This window comes from Fringilla coelebs (genome assembly GCF_963513975.1).
Source record: "Fringilla coelebs genome assembly, chromosome: 23".
NCBI lineage: Eukaryota > Metazoa > Chordata > Aves > Passeriformes > Fringillidae > Fringilla > Fringilla coelebs.
In genome coordinates, this window is record NC_140049.1 from 7,223,191 (window position 1) to 7,240,535 (window position 17,345).

A 17,345-nucleotide genomic window follows, 5' to 3' on the forward strand; every position below is an offset into this window, starting at 1 on the left:
TCGCAGGATGCCTCCCAGACGCAAGGTGGCACCAGTGCCAACTTGGTCTGGTTTGAGAGTGCCAAGTGGGTCCTGCAAACTGACACCCAGAACAGTGGCTTGTGAGTTTTGTTTCCCAGGGAAAAAGCCTGTACAATGGTTCAGGGTCCTGCGGCCTTAACTATCCGGGTGCTTCCTGGAATTCGGCCTCTCGCAGGATGCCTCCCAGACGCAAGGTGGCACCAGGTCCCACTTGGTCTGCTTTGAGAGTGCCAAGTGGGTCCTGCAAACTGACACCCAGAACAGTGGCTTGTGAGTTTTGTTTCCCAGGGAAAAAGCCTGTAAAATGGTTTAGGTTAATGACGCCTTTAATAGCCGGGTGCCACGTGGAGATTCGCCTCTCGCAGGATGCCTCCCAGACGCAATGTGGCACCAGTGCCAACTTGGTCTGGTTTGAGAGTGTCAAGTGGGTCCTGAAAACTGACACCCAGAACAGTGGCTTGTGAGTTTAGTTTCCCAGGGAAAAAGCCTGTACAATGGTTCAGGATCCTGCGGACTTAAATTGCCGGGTGCCTACTGGAGATCCGCCTCTCGCAGGATGCCTCCCAGACGCATGGTGGCACCAGTGCCAACTTGGTCTGGTTTGAGAGTGCCAAGTCGGTCCTGCAAACTGACACCCAGAACAGTGGATTGTGAGTTTTGTTTCCCAGGGAAAAAGCCTGTACAATGGTTCAGGGGCCTGAGGCCTTAAATTGCGGGATGCCTCCTGGAATTCCGAATCACGCCAGATGTTTCCCAGACGCTAAGCAACACCTGTGCTAAATTGGTCTGGTTTAAGAGTGCCAAGTGGGTCCTGAAAACTGACACCCAGAACAGTGGCTTGTGAGTTTTGTTTCCCAGGGAAAAAGCCTGTACAATGGTTCAGGGTCCTGCGGCCTTAAATTGCCGGGTGCCTCCTGGAATTGCACCTCTCGCAGGATGCCTCCCAGACGCAAGGTGGCACCAGTGCCAACTTGGTCTGGTTTAAGAGTGCCAAGTGGCTCCTGGAAACTGACACCCAGAACAGTGGCTTGTGAGTTTTCTTTCCCAGGGAAATAGCCTGTACAATGGTTTAGGTAATGCCGCCTTTAATAGCCGGGTGCCACCTGGAGATCCGCCTCTCGCAGGATGCCTCCCAGACGCAAGGTGGCACCAGTGCCAACTTGGTCTGCTTTGAGAGTGCCAAGTGGGTCCTGAAAACTGACACCCAGAACAGTGGCTTCTGAATTTTTTTTCCCAGGGAAAAAGCCTGTACAATGGTTTTGGGTCCTGCGGCCTTAAATTGCCGGGTGCCTCCTGGAATTCCGCCTCTCGCAGGATGCCTCCCAGACGCAAGGTGGCACCAGTGCCAACTTGGTCTGGTTTGAGAGTGCCAAGTGGGTCCTGAAAACTGACACCCAGAACAGTGGCTTGTGAGTTTTGTTTCCCAGGGAAAAAGCCTGTACAATGGTTCAGGGTCCTGCGGCCTTAAATTGCCGGGTGCCTCCTGGAATTCGGACTCTCGCAGGGTGCCCCCAGAAGCAAAATGGCACCAGTGCCAACTTGGTCTGGTTTGAGAGTGCCAAGTGGGTCCTGAAAACTGACACCCAGAACAGTGGCTTGTGAGTTTTGTTTCCCAGGGAAAAAGCCTGTACAATGGTTCAGGGTCCTGCGGCCTTAAATTGCCGGGTGCCTCCTGGAATTCGGACTCTCGCAGGGTGCCCCCAGAAGCAAAATGACACCATTTCCAACTTGGTCTGGTTTGAGAGTGGCAACTGGGTCCTGAAAACTGACACCCAGAACAGTGGCTTGTGAGTTTTGTTTCCCAGGGAAAAAGCCTGTACGATGGTTCAGGGTCCTGCAGCCTTAAATTACCGGGTGCCTCCTGGAATTGCGCCTCTCGCAGGATGCCTCCCAGACGCAAGGTGGCACCAGTGCCAACTTGGTCTGCTTTGAGTGTGTCAAGTGGGTCCTGAAAACTGACACCCAGAACAGTGGCTTGTGAGTTTTGTTTCCCAGGGAAAAAGCCTGTACAATGGTTCAGGGTCCTGCGGCCTTAACTACCCGGGTGCTTCCTGGAATTCAGCCTCTCGCAGGATGCCTCCCAGACGCAAGGTGGCACCAGTGCCAACTTGGTCTGCTTTGAGAGTGCCAAGTGGGTCCTGAAAACTGACACCCAGAACAGTGGCTTGTGAGTTTTGTTTCCCAGGGAAAAAGCCTGTACAATGGTTCAGGGTCCTGCGGCCTTAAATTCCCGGGTGCCTCCTGGAATTGCGCCTCTCGCAGGATGCCTCCCAGACGCAAGGTGGCACCAGTGCCAACTTGGTCTGGTTTAAGAGTGCCAAGTGGGTCCTGAAAACTGACACCCAGAACAGTGGCTTGTGAGTTTTGTTTCGCAGGGAAAAAGCCTGTAAAATGGATTAGGTAATGCCGCCTTTAATAGCCGGGTGCCACCTGGAGATCCGCCTCTCGCAGGATGCCTCCCAGACGCAAGGTGGCACCAGTGCCAACTTGGTCTGGTTTGAGAGTGCCAAGTGGGTCCTGCAAACTGACACCCAGAACAGTGGCTTGTGAGTTTAGTTTCCCAGGGAAAAAGCCTGTACAATGGTTCAGGATCCTGCGGACTTAAATTGCCGGGTGCCTACTGGAGATCCGCCTCTCGCAGGATGCCTCCCAGACGCATGGTGGCACCAGTGCCAACTTGGTCTGGTTTGAGAGTGCCAAGTCGGTCCTGCAAACTGACACCCAGAACAGTGGATTGTGAGTTTTGTTTCCCAGGGAAAAAGCCTGTACAATGGTTCAGGGGCCTGAGGCCTTAAATTGCGGGATGCCTCCTGGAATTCCGCATCACGCCAGATGTTTCCCAGACGCTAAGCAACACCTGTGCTAAATTGGTCTGGTTTAAGAGTGCCAAGTGGGTCCTGAAAACTGACACCCAGAACAGTGGCTTGTGAGTTTTGTTTCCCAGGGAAAAAGCCTGTACAATGGTTCAGGGTCCTGCGGCCTTAAATTGCCGGGTGCCTCCTGGAATTGCACCTCTCGCAGGATGCCTCCCAGACGCAAGGTGGCACCAGTGCCAACTTGGTCTGGTTTAAGAGTGCCAAGTGGCTCCTGGAAACTGACACCCAGAACAGTGGCTTGTGAGTTTTCTTTCCCAGGGAAATAGCCTGTACAATGGTTTAGGTAATGCCGCCTTTAATAGCCGGGTGCCACCTGGAGATCCGCCTCTCGCAGGATGCCTCCCAGACGCAAGGTGGCACCAGTGCCAACTTGGTCTGCTTTGAGAGTGCCAAGTGGGTCCTGAAAACTGACACCCAGAACAGTGGCTTTTGAATTTTTTTTCCCAGGGAAAAAGCCTGTAGAATGGTTTTGGGTCCTGCGGCCTTAAATTGCCGGGTGCCTCCTGGAATTCCGCCTCTCGCAGGATGCCTCCCAGACGCAAGGTGGCACCAGTGCCAACTTGGTCTGGTTTGAGAGTGCCAAGTGGGTCCTGAAAACTGACACCCAGAACAGTGGCTTGTGAGTTTTGTTTCCCAGGGAAAAAGCCTGTACAATGGTTCAGGGTCCTGCGGCCTTAAATTGCCGGGTGCCTCCTGGAATTCTGCCTCTCGCAGGATGCCTCCCAGACGCAAGGTGGCACCAGTGCCAACTTGGTCTGGTTTGAGAGTGCCAAGTGGGTCCTGAAAACTGACACCCAGAACAGTGGCTTGTGAGTTTTGTTTCCCAGGGAAAAAGCCTGTACAATGGTTCAGGGTCCTGCGGCCTTAAATTGCCGGGTGCCTCCTGGAATTCGGACTCTCGCAGGGTGCCCCCAGAAGCAAAATGACACCATTTCCAACTTGGTCTGGTTTGAGAGTGGCAACTGGGTCCTGAAAACTGACACCCAGAACAGTGGCTTGTGAGTTTTGTTTCCCAGGGAAAAAGCCTGTACGATGGTTCAGGGTCCTGCAGCCTTAAATGACCGGGTGCCTCCTGGAATTGCGCCTCTCGCAGGATGCCTCCCAGACGCAAGGTGGCACCAGTGCCAACTTGGTCTGCTTTGAGTGTGTCAAGTGGGTCCTGAAAACTGATACCCAGAACAGTGGCTTGTGAGTTTTGTTTCCCAGGGAAAAAGCCTGTACAATGGTTCAGGGTCCTGCGGCCTTAACTACCCGGGTGCTTCCTGGAATTCAGCCTCTCGCAGGATGCCTCCCAGACGCAAGGTGGCACCAGTGCCAACTTGGTCTGGTTTGAGAGTGCCAAGTGGGTCCTGCAAACTGACACCCAGAACAGTGGCTTGTGAGTTTTGTTTCCCAGGGAAAAAGCCTGTACAATGGTTCAGGGTCCTGCGGCCTTAACTATCCGGGTGCTTCCTGGAATTCGGCCTCTCGCAGGATGCCTCCCAGACGCAAGGTGGCACCAGGTCCCACTTGGTCTGCTTTGAGAGTGCCAAGTGGGTCCTGCAAACTGACACCCAGAACAGTGGCTTGTGAGTTTTGTTTCCCAGGGAAAAAGCCTGTAAAATGGTTTAGGTTAATGACGCCTTTAATAGCCGGGTGCCACGTGGAGATTCGCCTCTCGCAGGATGCCTCCCAGACGCAATGTGGCACCAGTGCCAACTTGGTCTGGTTTGAGAGTGTCAAGTGGGTCCTGAAAACTGACACCCAGAACAGTGGCTTGTGAGTTTAGTTTCCCAGGGAAAAAGCCTGTACAATGGTTCAGGATCCTGCGGACTTAAATTGCCGGGTGCCTACTGGAGATCCGCCTCTCGCAGGATGCCTCCCAGACGCATGGTGGCACCAGTGCCAACTTGGTCTGGTTTGAGAGTGCCAAGTCGGTCCTGCAAACTGACACCCAGAACAGTGGATTGTGAGTTTTGTTTCCCAGGGAAAAAGCCTGTACAATGGTTCAGGGGCCTGAGGCCTTAAATTGCGGGATGCCTCCTGGAATTCCGAATCACGCCAGATGTTTCCCAGACGCTAAGCAACACCTGTGCTAAATTGGTCTGGTTTAAGAGTGCCAAGTGGGTCCTGAAAACTGACACCCAGAACAGTGGCTTGTGAGTTTTGTTTCCCAGGGAAAAAGCCTGTACAATGGTTCAGGGTCCTGCGGCCTTAAATTGCCGGGTGCCTCCTGGAATTGCACCTCTCGCAGGATGCCTCCCAGACGCAAGGTGGCACCAGTGCCAACTTGGTCTGGTTTAAGAGTGCCAAGTGGCTCCTGGAAACTGACACCCAGAACAGTGGCTTGTGAGTTTTCTTTCCCAGGGAAATAGCCTGTACAATGGTTTAGGTAATGCCGCCTTTAATAGCCGGGTGCCACCTGGAGATCCGCCTCTCGCAGGATGCCTCCCAGACGCAAGGTGGCACCAGTGCCAACTTGGTCTGCTTTGAGAGTGCCAAGTGGGTCCTGAAAACTGACACCCAGAACAGTGGCTTCTGAATTTTTTTTCCCAGGGAAAAAGCCTGTACAATGGTTTTGGGTCCTGCGGCCTTAAATTGCCGGGTGCCTCCTGGAATTCCGCCTCTCGCAGGATGCCTCCCAGACGCAAGGTGGCACCAGTGCCAACTTGGTCTGGTTTGAGAGTGCCAAGTGGGTCCTGAAAACTGACACCCAGAACAGTGGCTTGTGAGTTTTGTTTCCCAGGGAAAAAGCCTGTACAATGGTTCAGGGTCCTGCGGCCTTAAATTGCCGGGTGCCTCCTGGAATTCGGACTCTCGCAGGGTGCCCCCAGAAGCAAAATGGCACCAGTGCCAACTTGGTCTGGTTTGAGAGTGCCAAGTGGGTCCTGAAAACTGACACCCAGAACAGTGGCTTGTGAGTTTTGTTTCCCAGGGAAAAAGCCTGTACAATGGTTCAGGGTCCTGCGGCCTTAAATTGCCGGGTGCCTCCTGGAATTCGGACTCTCGCAGGGTGCCCCCAGAAGCAAAATGACACCATTTCCAACTTGGTCTGGTTTGAGAGTGGCAACTGGGTCCTGAAAACTGACACCCAGAACAGTGGCTTGTGAGTTTTGTTTCCCAGGGAAAAAGCCTGTACGATGGTTCAGGGTCCTGCAGCCTTAAATTACCGGGTGCCTCCTGGAATTGCGCCTCTCGCAGGATGCCTCCCAGACGCAAGGTGGCACCAGTGCCAACTTGGTCTGCTTTGAGTGTGTCAAGTGGGTCCTGAAAACTGACACCCAGAACAGTGGCTTGTGAGTTTTGTTTCCCAGGGAAAAAGCCTGTACAATGGTTCAGGGTCCTGCGGCCTTAACTACCCGGGTGCTTCCTGGAATTCAGCCTCTCGCAGGATGCCTCCCAGACGCAAGGTGGCACCAGTGCCAACTTGGTCTGCTTTGAGAGTGCCAAGTGGGTCCTGAAAACTGACACCCAGAACAGTGGCTTGTGAGTTTTGTTTCCCAGGGAAAAAGCCTGTACAATGGTTCAGGGTCCTGCGGCCTTAAATTCCCGGGTGCCTCCTGGAATTGCGCCTCTCGCAGGATGCCTCCCAGACGCAAGGTGGCACCAGTGCCAACTTGGTCTGGTTTAAGAGTGCCAAGTGGGTCCTGAAAACTGACACCCAGAACAGTGGCTTGTGAGTTTTGTTTCGCAGGGAAAAAGCCTGTAAAATGGATTAGGTAATGCCGCCTTTAATAGCCGGGTGCCACCTGGAGATCCGCCTCTCGCAGGATGCCTCCCAGACGCAAGGTGGCACCAGTGCCAACTTGGTCTGGTTTGAGAGTGCCAAGTGGGTCCTGCAAACTGACACCCAGAACAGTGGCTTGTGAGTTTAGTTTCCCAGGGAAAAAGCCTGTACAATGGTTCAGGATCCTGCGGACTTAAATTGCCGGGTGCCTACTGGAGATCCGCCTCTCGCAGGATGCCTCCCAGACGCATGGTGGCACCAGTGCCAACTTGGTCTGGTTTGAGAGTGCCAAGTCGGTCCTGCAAACTGACACCCAGAACAGTGGATTGTGAGTTTTGTTTCCCAGGGAAAAAGCCTGTACAATGGTTCAGGGGCCTGAGGCCTTAAATTGCGGGATGCCTCCTGGAATTCCGCATCACGCCAGATGTTTCCCAGACGCTAAGCAACACCTGTGCTAAATTGGTCTGGTTTAAGAGTGCCAAGTGGGTCCTGAAAACTGACACCCAGAACAGTGGCTTGTGAGTTTTGTTTCCCAGGGAAAAAGCCTGTACAATGGTTCAGGGTCCTGCGGCCTTAAATTGCCGGGTGCCTCCTGGAATTGCACCTCTCGCAGGATGCCTCCCAGACGCAAGGTGGCACCAGTGCCAACTTGGTCTGGTTTAAGAGTGCCAAGTGGCTCCTGGAAACTGACACCCAGAACAGTGGCTTGTGAGTTTTCTTTCCCAGGGAAATAGCCTGTACAATGGTTTAGGTAATGCCGCCTTTAATAGCCGGGTGCCACCTGGAGATCCGCCTCTCGCAGGATGCCTCCCAGACGCAAGGTGGCACCAGTGCCAACTTGGTCTGCTTTGAGAGTGCCAAGTGGGTCCTGAAAACTGACACCCAGAACAGTGGCTTTTGAATTTTTTTTCCCAGGGAAAAAGCCTGTAGAATGGTTTTGGGTCCTGCGGCCTTAAATTGCCGGGTGCCTCCTGGAATTCCGCCTCTCGCAGGATGCCTCCCAGACGCAAGGTGGCACCAGTGCCAACTTGGTCTGGTTTGAGAGTGCCAAGTGGGTCCTGAAAACTGACACCCAGAACAGTGGCTTGTGAGTTTTGTTTCCCAGGGAAAAAGCCTGTACAATGGTTCAGGGTCCTGCGGCCTTAAATTGCCGGGTGCCTCCTGGAATTCTGCCTCTCGCAGGATGCCTCCCAGACGCAAGGTGGCACCAGTGCCAACTTGGTCTGGTTTGAGAGTGCCAAGTGGGTCCTGAAAACTGACACCCAGAACAGTGGCTTGTGAGTTTTGTTTCCCAGGGAAAAAGCCTGTACAATGGTTCAGGGTCCTGCGGCCTTAAATTGCCGGGTGCCTCCTGGAATTCGGACTCTCGCAGGGTGCCCCCAGAAGCAAAATGACACCATTTCCAACTTGGTCTGGTTTGAGAGTGGCAACTGGGTCCTGAAAACTGACACCCAGAACAGTGGCTTGTGAGTTTTGTTTCCCAGGGAAAAAGCCTGTACGATGGTTCAGGGTCCTGCAGCCTTAAATGACCGGGTGCCTCCTGGAATTGCGCCTCTCGCAGGATGCCTCCCAGACGCAAGGTGGCACCAGTGCCAACTTGGTCTGCTTTGAGTGTGTCAAGTGGGTCCTGAAAACTGATACCCAGAACAGTGGCTTGTGAGTTTTGTTTCCCAGGGAAAAAGCCTGTACAATGGTTCAGGGTCCTGCGGCCTTAACTACCCGGGTGCTTCCTGGAATTCAGCCTCTCGCAGGATGCCTCCCAGACGCAAGGTGGCACCAGTGCCAACTTGGTCTGCTTTGAGAGTGCCAAGTGGGTCCTGAAAACTGACACCCAGAACAGTGGCTTGTGAGTTTTGTTTCCCAGGGAAAAAGCCTGTACAATGGTTCAGGGTCCTGCGGCCTTAAATTCCCGGGTGCCTCCTGGAATTGCGCCTCTCGCAGGATGCCTCCCAGACGCAAGGTGGCACCAGTGCCAACTTGGTCTGGTTTAAGAGTGCCAAGTGGGTCCTGAAAACTGACACCCAGAACAGTGGCTTGTGAGTTTTGTTTCCCATTGAAAAAGCCTGTAAAATGGATTAGGTAATGCCGCCTTTAATAGCCGGGTGCCACCTGGAGATCCGCCTCTCGCAGGATGCCTCCCAGACGCAAGGTGGCACCAGTGCCAACTTGGTCTGGTTTGAGAGTGCCAAGTGGGTCCTGCAAACTGACACCCAGAACAGTGGCTTGTGAGTTTTGTTTCCCAGGGAAAAAGCCTGTACAATGGTTCAGGGTCCTGCGGCCTTAACTATCCGGGTGCTTCCTGGAATTCGGCCTCTCGCAGGATGCCTCCCAGACGCAAGGTGGCACCAGGTCCCACTTGGTCTGCTTTGAGAGTGCCAAGTGGGTCCTGCAAACTGACACCCAGAACAGTGGCTTGTGAGTTTTGTTTCCCAGGGAAAAAGCCTGTAAAATGGTTTAGGTTAATGACGCCTTTAATAGCCGGGTGCCACGTGGAGATTCGCCTCTCGCAGGATGCCTCCCAGACGCAATGTGGCACCAGTGCCAACTTGGTCTGGTTTGAGAGTGTCAAGTGGGTCCTGAAAACTGACACCCAGAACAGTGGCTTGTGAGTTTAGTTTCCCAGGGAAAAAGCCTGTACAATGGTTCAGGATCCTGCGGACTTAAATTGCCGGGTGCCTACTGGAGATCCGCCTCTCGCAGGATGCCTCCCAGACGCATGGTGGCACCAGTGCCAACTTGGTCTGGTTTGAGAGTGCCAAGTCGGTCCTGCAAACTGACACCCAGAACAGTGGATTGTGAGTTTTGTTTCCCAGGGAAAAAGCCTGTACAATGGTTCAGGGGCCTGAGGCCTTAAATTGCGGGATGCCTCCTGGAATTCCGCATCACGCCAGATGTTTCCCAGACGCTAAGCAACACCTGTGCTAAATTGGTCTGGTTTAAGAGTGCCAAGTGGGTCCTGAAAACTGACACCCAGAACAGTGGCTTGTGAGTTTTGTTTCCCAGGGAAAAAGCCTGTACAATGGTTCAGGGTCCTGCGGCCTTAAATTGCCGGGTGCCTCCTGGAATTGCACCTCTCGCAGGATGCCTCCCAGACGCAAGGTGGCACCAGTGCCAACTTGGTCTGGTTTAAGAGTGCCAAGTGGCTCCTGGAAACTGACACCCAGAACAGTGGCTTGTGAGTTTTGTTTCCCAGGGAAAAAGCCTGTACAATGGTTTAGGTAATGCCGCCTTTAATAGCCGGGTGCCACCTGGAGATCCGCCTCTCGCAGGATGCCTCCCAGACGCAAGGTGGCACCAGTGCCAACTTGGTCTGCTTTGAGAGTGCCAAGTGGGTCCTGAAAACTGACACCCAGAACAGTGGCTTCTGAATTTTTTTTCCCAGGGAAAAAGCCTGTACAATGGTTTTGGGTCCTGCGGCCTTAAATTGCCGGGTGCCTCCTGGAATTCCGCCTCTCGCAGGATGCCTCCCAGACGCAAGGTGGCACCAGTGCCAACTTGGTCTGGTTTGAGAGTGCCAAGTGGGTCCTGAAAACTGACACCCAGAACAGTGGCTTGTGAGTTTTGTTTCCCAGGGAAAAAGCCTGTACAATGGTTCAGGGTCCTGCGGCCTTAAATTGCCGGGTGCCTCCTGGAATTCGGACTCTCGCAGGGTGCCCCCAGAAGCAAAATGGCACCAGTGCCAACTTGGTCTGGTTTGAGAGTGCCAAGTGGGTCCTGAAAACTGACACCCAGAACAGTGGCTTGTGAGTTTTGTTTCCCAGGGAAAAAGCCTGTACAATGGTTCAGGGTCCTGCGGCCTTAAATTGCCGGGTGCCTCCTGGAATTCGGACTCTCGCAGGGTGCCCCCAGAAGCAAAATGACACCATTTCCAACTTGGTCTGGTTTGAGAGTGGCAACTGGGTCCTGAAAACTGACACCCAGAACAGTGGCTTGTGAGTTTTGTTTCCCAGGGAAAAAGCCTGTACGATGGTTCAGGGTCCTGCAGCCTTAAATTACCGGGTGCCTCCTGGAATTGCGCCTCTCGCAGGATGCCTCCCAGACGCAAGGTGGCACCAGTGCCAACTTGGTCTGCTTTGAGTGTGTCAAGTGGGTCCTGAAAACTGACACCCAGAACAGTGGCTTGTGAGTTTTGTTTCCCAGGGAAAAAGCCTGTACAATGGTTCAGGGTCCTGCGGCCTTAACTACCCGGGTGCTTCCTGGAATTCAGCCTCTCGCAGGATGCCTCCCAGACGCAAGGTGGCACCAGTGCCAACTTGGTCTGCTTTGAGAGTGCCAAGTGGGTCCTGAAAACTGACACCCAGAACAGTGGCTTGTGAGTTTTGTTTCCCAGGGAAAAAGCCTGTACAATGGTTCAGGGTCCTGCGGCCTTAAATTCCCGGGTGCCTCCTGGAATTGCGCCTCTCGCAGGATGCCTCCCAGACGCAAGGTGGCACCAGTGCCAACTTGGTCTGGTTTAAGAGTGCCAAGTGGGTCCTGAAAACTGACACCCAGAACAGTGGCTTGTGAGTTTTGTTTCCCAGGGAAAAAGCCTGTAAAATGGATTAGGTAATGCCGCCTTTAATAGCCGGGTGCCACCTGGAGATCCGCCTCTCGCAGGATGCCTCCCAGACGCAAGGTGGCACCAGTGCCAACTTGGTCTGGTTTGAGAGTGCCAAGTGGGTCCTGCAAACTGACACCCAGAACAGTGGCTTCTGAATTTTTTTTCCCAGGGAAAAAGCCTGTAGAATGGTTTTGGGTCCTGCGGCGTTAAATTGCCGGGTGCCTCCTGGAATTCCGCCTCTCGCAGGATGCCTCCCAGACGCAAGGTGGCACCAGTGCCAACTTGGTCTGGTTTGAGAGTGCCAAGTGGGTCCTGAAAACTGACACCCAGAACAGTGGCTTGTGAGTTTTGTTTCCCAGGGAAAAAGCCTGTACAATGGTTCAGGGTCCTGCGGCCTTAAATTGCCGGGTGCCTCCTGGAATTCGGACTCTCGCAGGGTGCCCCCAGAAGCAAAATGACACCATTTCCAACTTGGTCTGGTTTGAGAGTGGCAACTGGGTCCTGAAAACTGACACCCAGAACAGTGGCTTGTGAGTTTTGTTTCCCAGGGAAAAAGCCTGTACGATGGTTCAGGGTCCTGCGGCCTTAAATTACCGGGTGCCTCCTGGAATTGCGCCTCTCGCAGGATGCCTCCCAGACACAAGGTGGCACCAGTGCCAACTTTGTCTGGTTTGAGAGTGCCAAGTGTGTCCTGCAAACTGACACCCAGAACAGTGGCTTGTGAGTTTTGTTTCCCAGGGAAAAAGCCTGTACAATGGTTCAGGGTCCTGCGGCCTTAACTATCCGGGTGCTTCCTGGAATTCGGCCTCTCGCAGGATGCCTCCCAGACGCAAGGTGGCACCAGCTCCCACTTGGTCTGCTTTGAGAGTGCCAAGTGGGTCCTGAAAACTGACACCCAGAACAGTGGCTTGTGAGTTTTGTTTCCCAGGGAAAAAGCCTGTAAAATGGTTTAGGTTAATGACGCCTTTAATAGCCGGGTGCCACGTGGAGATTCGCCTCTCGCAGGATGCCTCCCAGACGCAATGTGGCACCAGTGCCAACTTGGTCTGGTTTGAGAGTGTCAAGTGGGTCCTGAAAACTGACACCCAGAACAGTGGCTTGTGAGTTTAGTTTCCCAGGGAAAAAGCCTGTACAATGGTTCAGGATCCTGCGGTCTTAAATTGCCGGGTGCCTACTGGAGATCCGCCTCTCGCAGGATGCCTCCCAGACGCATGGTGGCACCAGTGCCAACTTGGTCTGGTTTGAGAGTGCCAAGTCGGTCCTGCAAACTGACACCCAGAACAGTGGATTGTGAGTTTTGTTTCCCAGGGAAAAAGCCTGTACAATGGTTCAGGGGCCTGAGGCCTTAAATTGCGGGATGCCTCCTGGAATTCCGCATCACGCCAGATGTTTCCCAGACGCTAAGCAACACCTGTGCTTAATTGGTCTGGTTTAAGAGTGCCAAGTGGGTCCTGAAAACTGACACCCAGAACAGTGGCTTGTGAGTTTTGTTTCCCAGGGAAAAAGCCTGTACAATGGTTCAGGGTCCTGCGGCCTTAAATTGCCGGGTGCCTCCTGGAATTGCACCTCTCGCAGGATGCCTCCCAGACGCAAGGTGGCACCAGTGCCAACTTGGTCTGGTTTAAGAGTGCCAAGTGGCTCCTGGAAACTGACACCCAGAACAGTGGCTTGTGAGTTTTCTTTCCCAGGGAAATAGCCTGTACAATGGTTTAGGTAATGCCGCCTTTAATAGCCGGGTGCCACCTGGAGATCCGCCTCTCGCAGGATGCCTCCCAGACGCAAGGTGGCACCAGTGCCAACTTGGTCTGCTTTGAGAGTGCCAAGTGGGTCCTGAAAACTGACACCCAGAACAGTGGCTTCTGAATTTTTTTTCCCAGGGAAAAAGCCTGTAGAATGGTTTTGGGTCCTGCGGCCTTAAATTGCCGGGTGCCTCCTGGAATTCCGCCTCTCGCAGGATGCCTCCCAGACGCAAGGTGGCACCAGTGCCAACTTGGTCTGGTTTGAGAGTGCCAAGTGGGTCCTGAAAACTGACACCCAGAACAGTGGCTTGTGAGTTTTGTTTCCCAGGGAAAAAGCCTGTACAATGGTTCAGGGTCCTGCGGCCTTAAATTGCCGGGTGCCTCCTGGAATTCGGACTCTCGCAGGGTGCCCCCAGAAGCAAAATGGCACCAGTGCCAACTTGGTCTGGTTTGAGAGTGCCAAGTGGGTCCTGAAAACTGACACCCAGAACAGTGGCTTGTGAGTTTTGTTTCCCAGGGAAAAAGCCTGTACAATGGTTCAGGGTCCTGCGGCCTTAAATTGCCGGGTGCCTCCTGGAATTCGGACTCTCGCAGGGTGCCCCCAGAAGCAAAATGACACCATTTCCAACTTGGTCTGGTTTGAGAGTGGCAACTGGGTCCTGAAAACTGACACCCAGAACAGTGGCTTGTGAGTTTTGTTTCCCAGGGAAAAAGCCTGTACGATGGTTCAAGGTCCTGCAGCCTTAAATTACCGGGTGCCTCCTGGAATTGCGCCTCTCGCAGGATGCCTCCCAGACGCAAGGTGGCACCAGTGCCAACTTGGTCTGCTTTGAGTGTGTCAAGTGGGTCCTGAAAACTGACACCCAGAACAGTGGCTTGTGAGTTTTGTTTCCCAGGGAAAAAGCCTGTACAATGGTTCAGGGTCCTGCGGCCTTAACTACCCGGGTGCTTCCTGGAATTCAGCCTCTCGCAGGATGCCTCCCAGACGCAAGGTGGCACCAGTGCCAACTTGGTCTGCTTTGAGAGTGCCAAGTGGGTCCTGAAAACTGACACCCAGAACAGTGGCTTGTGAGTTTTGTTTCCCAGGGAAAAAGCCTGTACAATGGTTCAGGGTCCTGCGGCCTTAAATTCCCGGGTGCCTCCTGGAATTGCGCCTCTCGCAGGATGCCTCCCAGACGCAAGGTGGCACCAGTGCCAACTTGGTCTGGTTTAAGAGTGCCAAGTGGGTCCTGAAAACTGACACCCAGAACAGTGGCTTGTGAGTTTTGTTTCCCAGGGAAAAAGCCTGTACAATGGATTAGGTAATGCCGCCTTTAATAGCCGGGTGCCACCTGGAGATCCGCCTCTCGCAGGATGCCTCCCAGACGCAAGGTGGCACCAGTGCCAACTTGGTCTGGTTTGAGAGTGCCAAGTGGGTCCTGCAAACTGACACCCAGAACAGTGGCTTGTGAGTTTTGTTTCCCAGGGAAAAAGCCTGTACAATGCTTCAGGGTCCTGCGGCCTTAAATTGCTGGGTGCCACCTGGAATTCGGCGTCTTGCAGGATGCCTCCCAGACGCAAGGTGGCACCAGTGCCAACTTGGTCTGCTTTGAGAGTGCCAAGTGGGTCCTGCAAACTGACACCCAGAACAGTGGCTTCTGAATTTTTTTTCCCAGGGAAAAAGCCTGTAGAATGGTTTTGGGTCCTGCGGCGTTAAATTGCCGGGTGCCTCCTGGAATTCGGCCTCTCGCAGGATGCCTCCCAGACGCAAGGTGGCACCAGTGCCAACTTGGTCTGGTTTGAGAGTGCCAAGTGGGTCCTGAAAACTGACACCCAGAACAGTGGCTTGTGAGTTTTGTTTCCCAGGGAAAAAGCCTGTACAATGGTTCAGGGTCCTGCGGCCTTAAATTGCCGGGTGCCTCCTGGAATTCGGACTCTCGCAGGGTGCCCCCAGAAGCAAAATGACACCATTTCCAACTTGGTCTGGTTTGAGAGTGGCAACTGGGTCCTGAAAACTGACACCCAGAACAGTGGCTTGTGAGTTTTGTTTCCCAGGGGAAAAGCCTGTACAATGGTTCAGGGTCCTGCGGCCTTAAATTGCCGGGTGACTCCTGGAATTCGGCCACTCCCAGGATGCATCCCAGACGCAAGGTGGCACCAGTTCCAACTTGGTCTGGTTTAAGAGTGCCAAGTGTGTCCTGCAAACTGACACCCAGAACAGTGGCTTCTGAATTTTTTTTCCCAGGGAAAAAGCCTGTAGAATAGTTTTGGGTCCTGCGGCGGTTAATTGCCGGGTGCCTCCTGGAATTCGGCCTCTCGCAGGATGCCTCCCAGACGCAAGGTGGCACCAGTGCCAACTTGGTCTGGTTTGAGAGTGCCAAGTGGGTCCTGAAAACTGACACCCAGAACAGTGGCTTGTGAGTTTTGTTTCCCAGGGAAAAAGCCTGTACAATGGTTCAGGGTCCTGCGGCCTTAAATTGCCGGGTGCTTCCTGGAATTCGGCCTCTCGCAGGATGCCTCCCAGACGCAAGGTGGCACCAGGTCCCACTTGGTCTGCTTTGAGAGTGCCAAGTGGGTCCTGCAAACTGACACCCAGAACAGTGGCTTGTGAGTTTTGTTTCCCAGGGAAAAAGCCTGTAAAATGGCTTAGGTTAATGATGCCTTTAATAGCCGGGTGCCACGTGGAGATTCGCCTCTCGCAGGATGCCTCCCAGACGCAATGTGGCACCAGTGCCAACTTGGTCTGGTTTGAGAGTGTCAAGTGGGTCCTGAAAACTGACACCCAGAACAGTGGCTTGTGAGTTTTGTTTCCCAGGGAAAAAGCCTGTACAATGGTTTAGGTTAATGACGCCTTTAATAGCCGGGTGCCTCCTGGAATTCCACCTCTCGCAGGATGCCTCCCAGACGCAAGGTGGCACCAGTGCCAACTTGGTCTGGTTTGAGAGTGCCAAGTGGGTCCTGGAAACTGACACCCAGAACAGTGGCTTGTGAGTTTTGTTTCCCAGGGAAAAAGCCTGTACAATGGTTCAGGGGCCTGAGGCCTTAAATTGCGGGGTGCCTCCTGAAATTCCGCATCACACCAGATGTTTCCCAGACGCTAAGCAACACCTGTGCTAAATTGGTCTGGTTTAAGAGTGCCAAGTGGGTCCTGAAAACTGACACCCAGAACAGTGGCTTGTGAGTTTTGTTTCCCAGGGAAAAAGCCTGTACAATTGTTCAGGGTCCTGCGGCCTTAAATTGCCGGGTGCCTCCTGGAATTGCACCTCTCGCAGGATGCCTCCCAGACGCAAGGTGGCACCAGTGCCAACTTGGTCTGGTTTAAGAGTGCCAGGTGGCTCCTGCAAACTGACACCCAGAACAGTGGCTTGTGAGTTTTGTTTCCCAGGGAAAAAGCCTGTACAATGGTTCAGGGTCCTGCGGCCTTAAATTGCTGGGTGCCACCTGGAGATCCGCCTCTCGCAGGATGCCTCCCAGACGCAAGGTGGCACCAGTGCACACTTGGTCTGGTTTAAGAGTGCCAAGTGGGTCCTGAAAACTGACACCCAGAACAGTGGCTTGTGAGTTTTGTTTCCCAGGGAAAAAGCCTGTACAATTGTTCAGGGTCCTGCGGCCTTAAATTGCCGGGTGCCTCCTGGAATTGCACCTCTCGCAGGATGCCTCCCAGACGCAAGGTGGCACCAGTGCCAACTTGGTCTGGTTTAAGAGTGCCAGGTGGCTCCTGCAAACTGACACCCAGAACAGTGGCTTGTGAGTTTTGTTTCCCAGGGAAAAAGCCTGTACAATGGTTCAGGGTCCTGCGGCCTTAAATTGCCGGGTGCCACCTGGAGATCCGCCTCTCGCAGGATGCCTCCCAGACGCAAGGTGGCACCAGTGCACACTTGGTCTGGTTTGAGAGTGCCAAGTGGGTCCTGGAAACTGACACCCAGAACAGTGGCTTGTGAGTTTTGTTTCCCAGGGAAAAAGCCTGTACAATGCTTCAGGGTCCTGCGGCCTTAAATTGCTGGGTGCCACCTGGAATTCGGCGTCTTGCAGGATGCCTCCCAGACGCAAGGTGGCACCAGTGCCAACTTGGTCTGGTTTGAGAGTGCCAAGTGGGTCCTGCAAACAGACACCCAGAACAGTGGCTTCTGAATTTTTTTTCCCAGGGAAAAAGCCTGTAGAATGGTTTTGGGTCCTGCGGCCTTAAATTGCCGGGTGCCTCCTGGAATTCCGCCTCTCGCAGGATGCCTCCCAGACGCAAGGTGGCACCAGTGCCAACTTGGTCTGGTTTGAGAGTGCCAAGTGGGTCCTGAAAACTGACACCCAGAACAGTGGCTTGTGAGTTTTGTTTCCCAGGGAAAAAGCCTGTACAATGGTTCAGGGTCCTGCGGCCTTAAATTGCCGGGTGCCTCCTGGAATTCGGACTCTCGCAGGGTGCCCCCAGAAGCAAAATGACACCATTTCCAACTTGGTCTGGTTTGAGAGTGGCAACTGGGTCCTGAAAA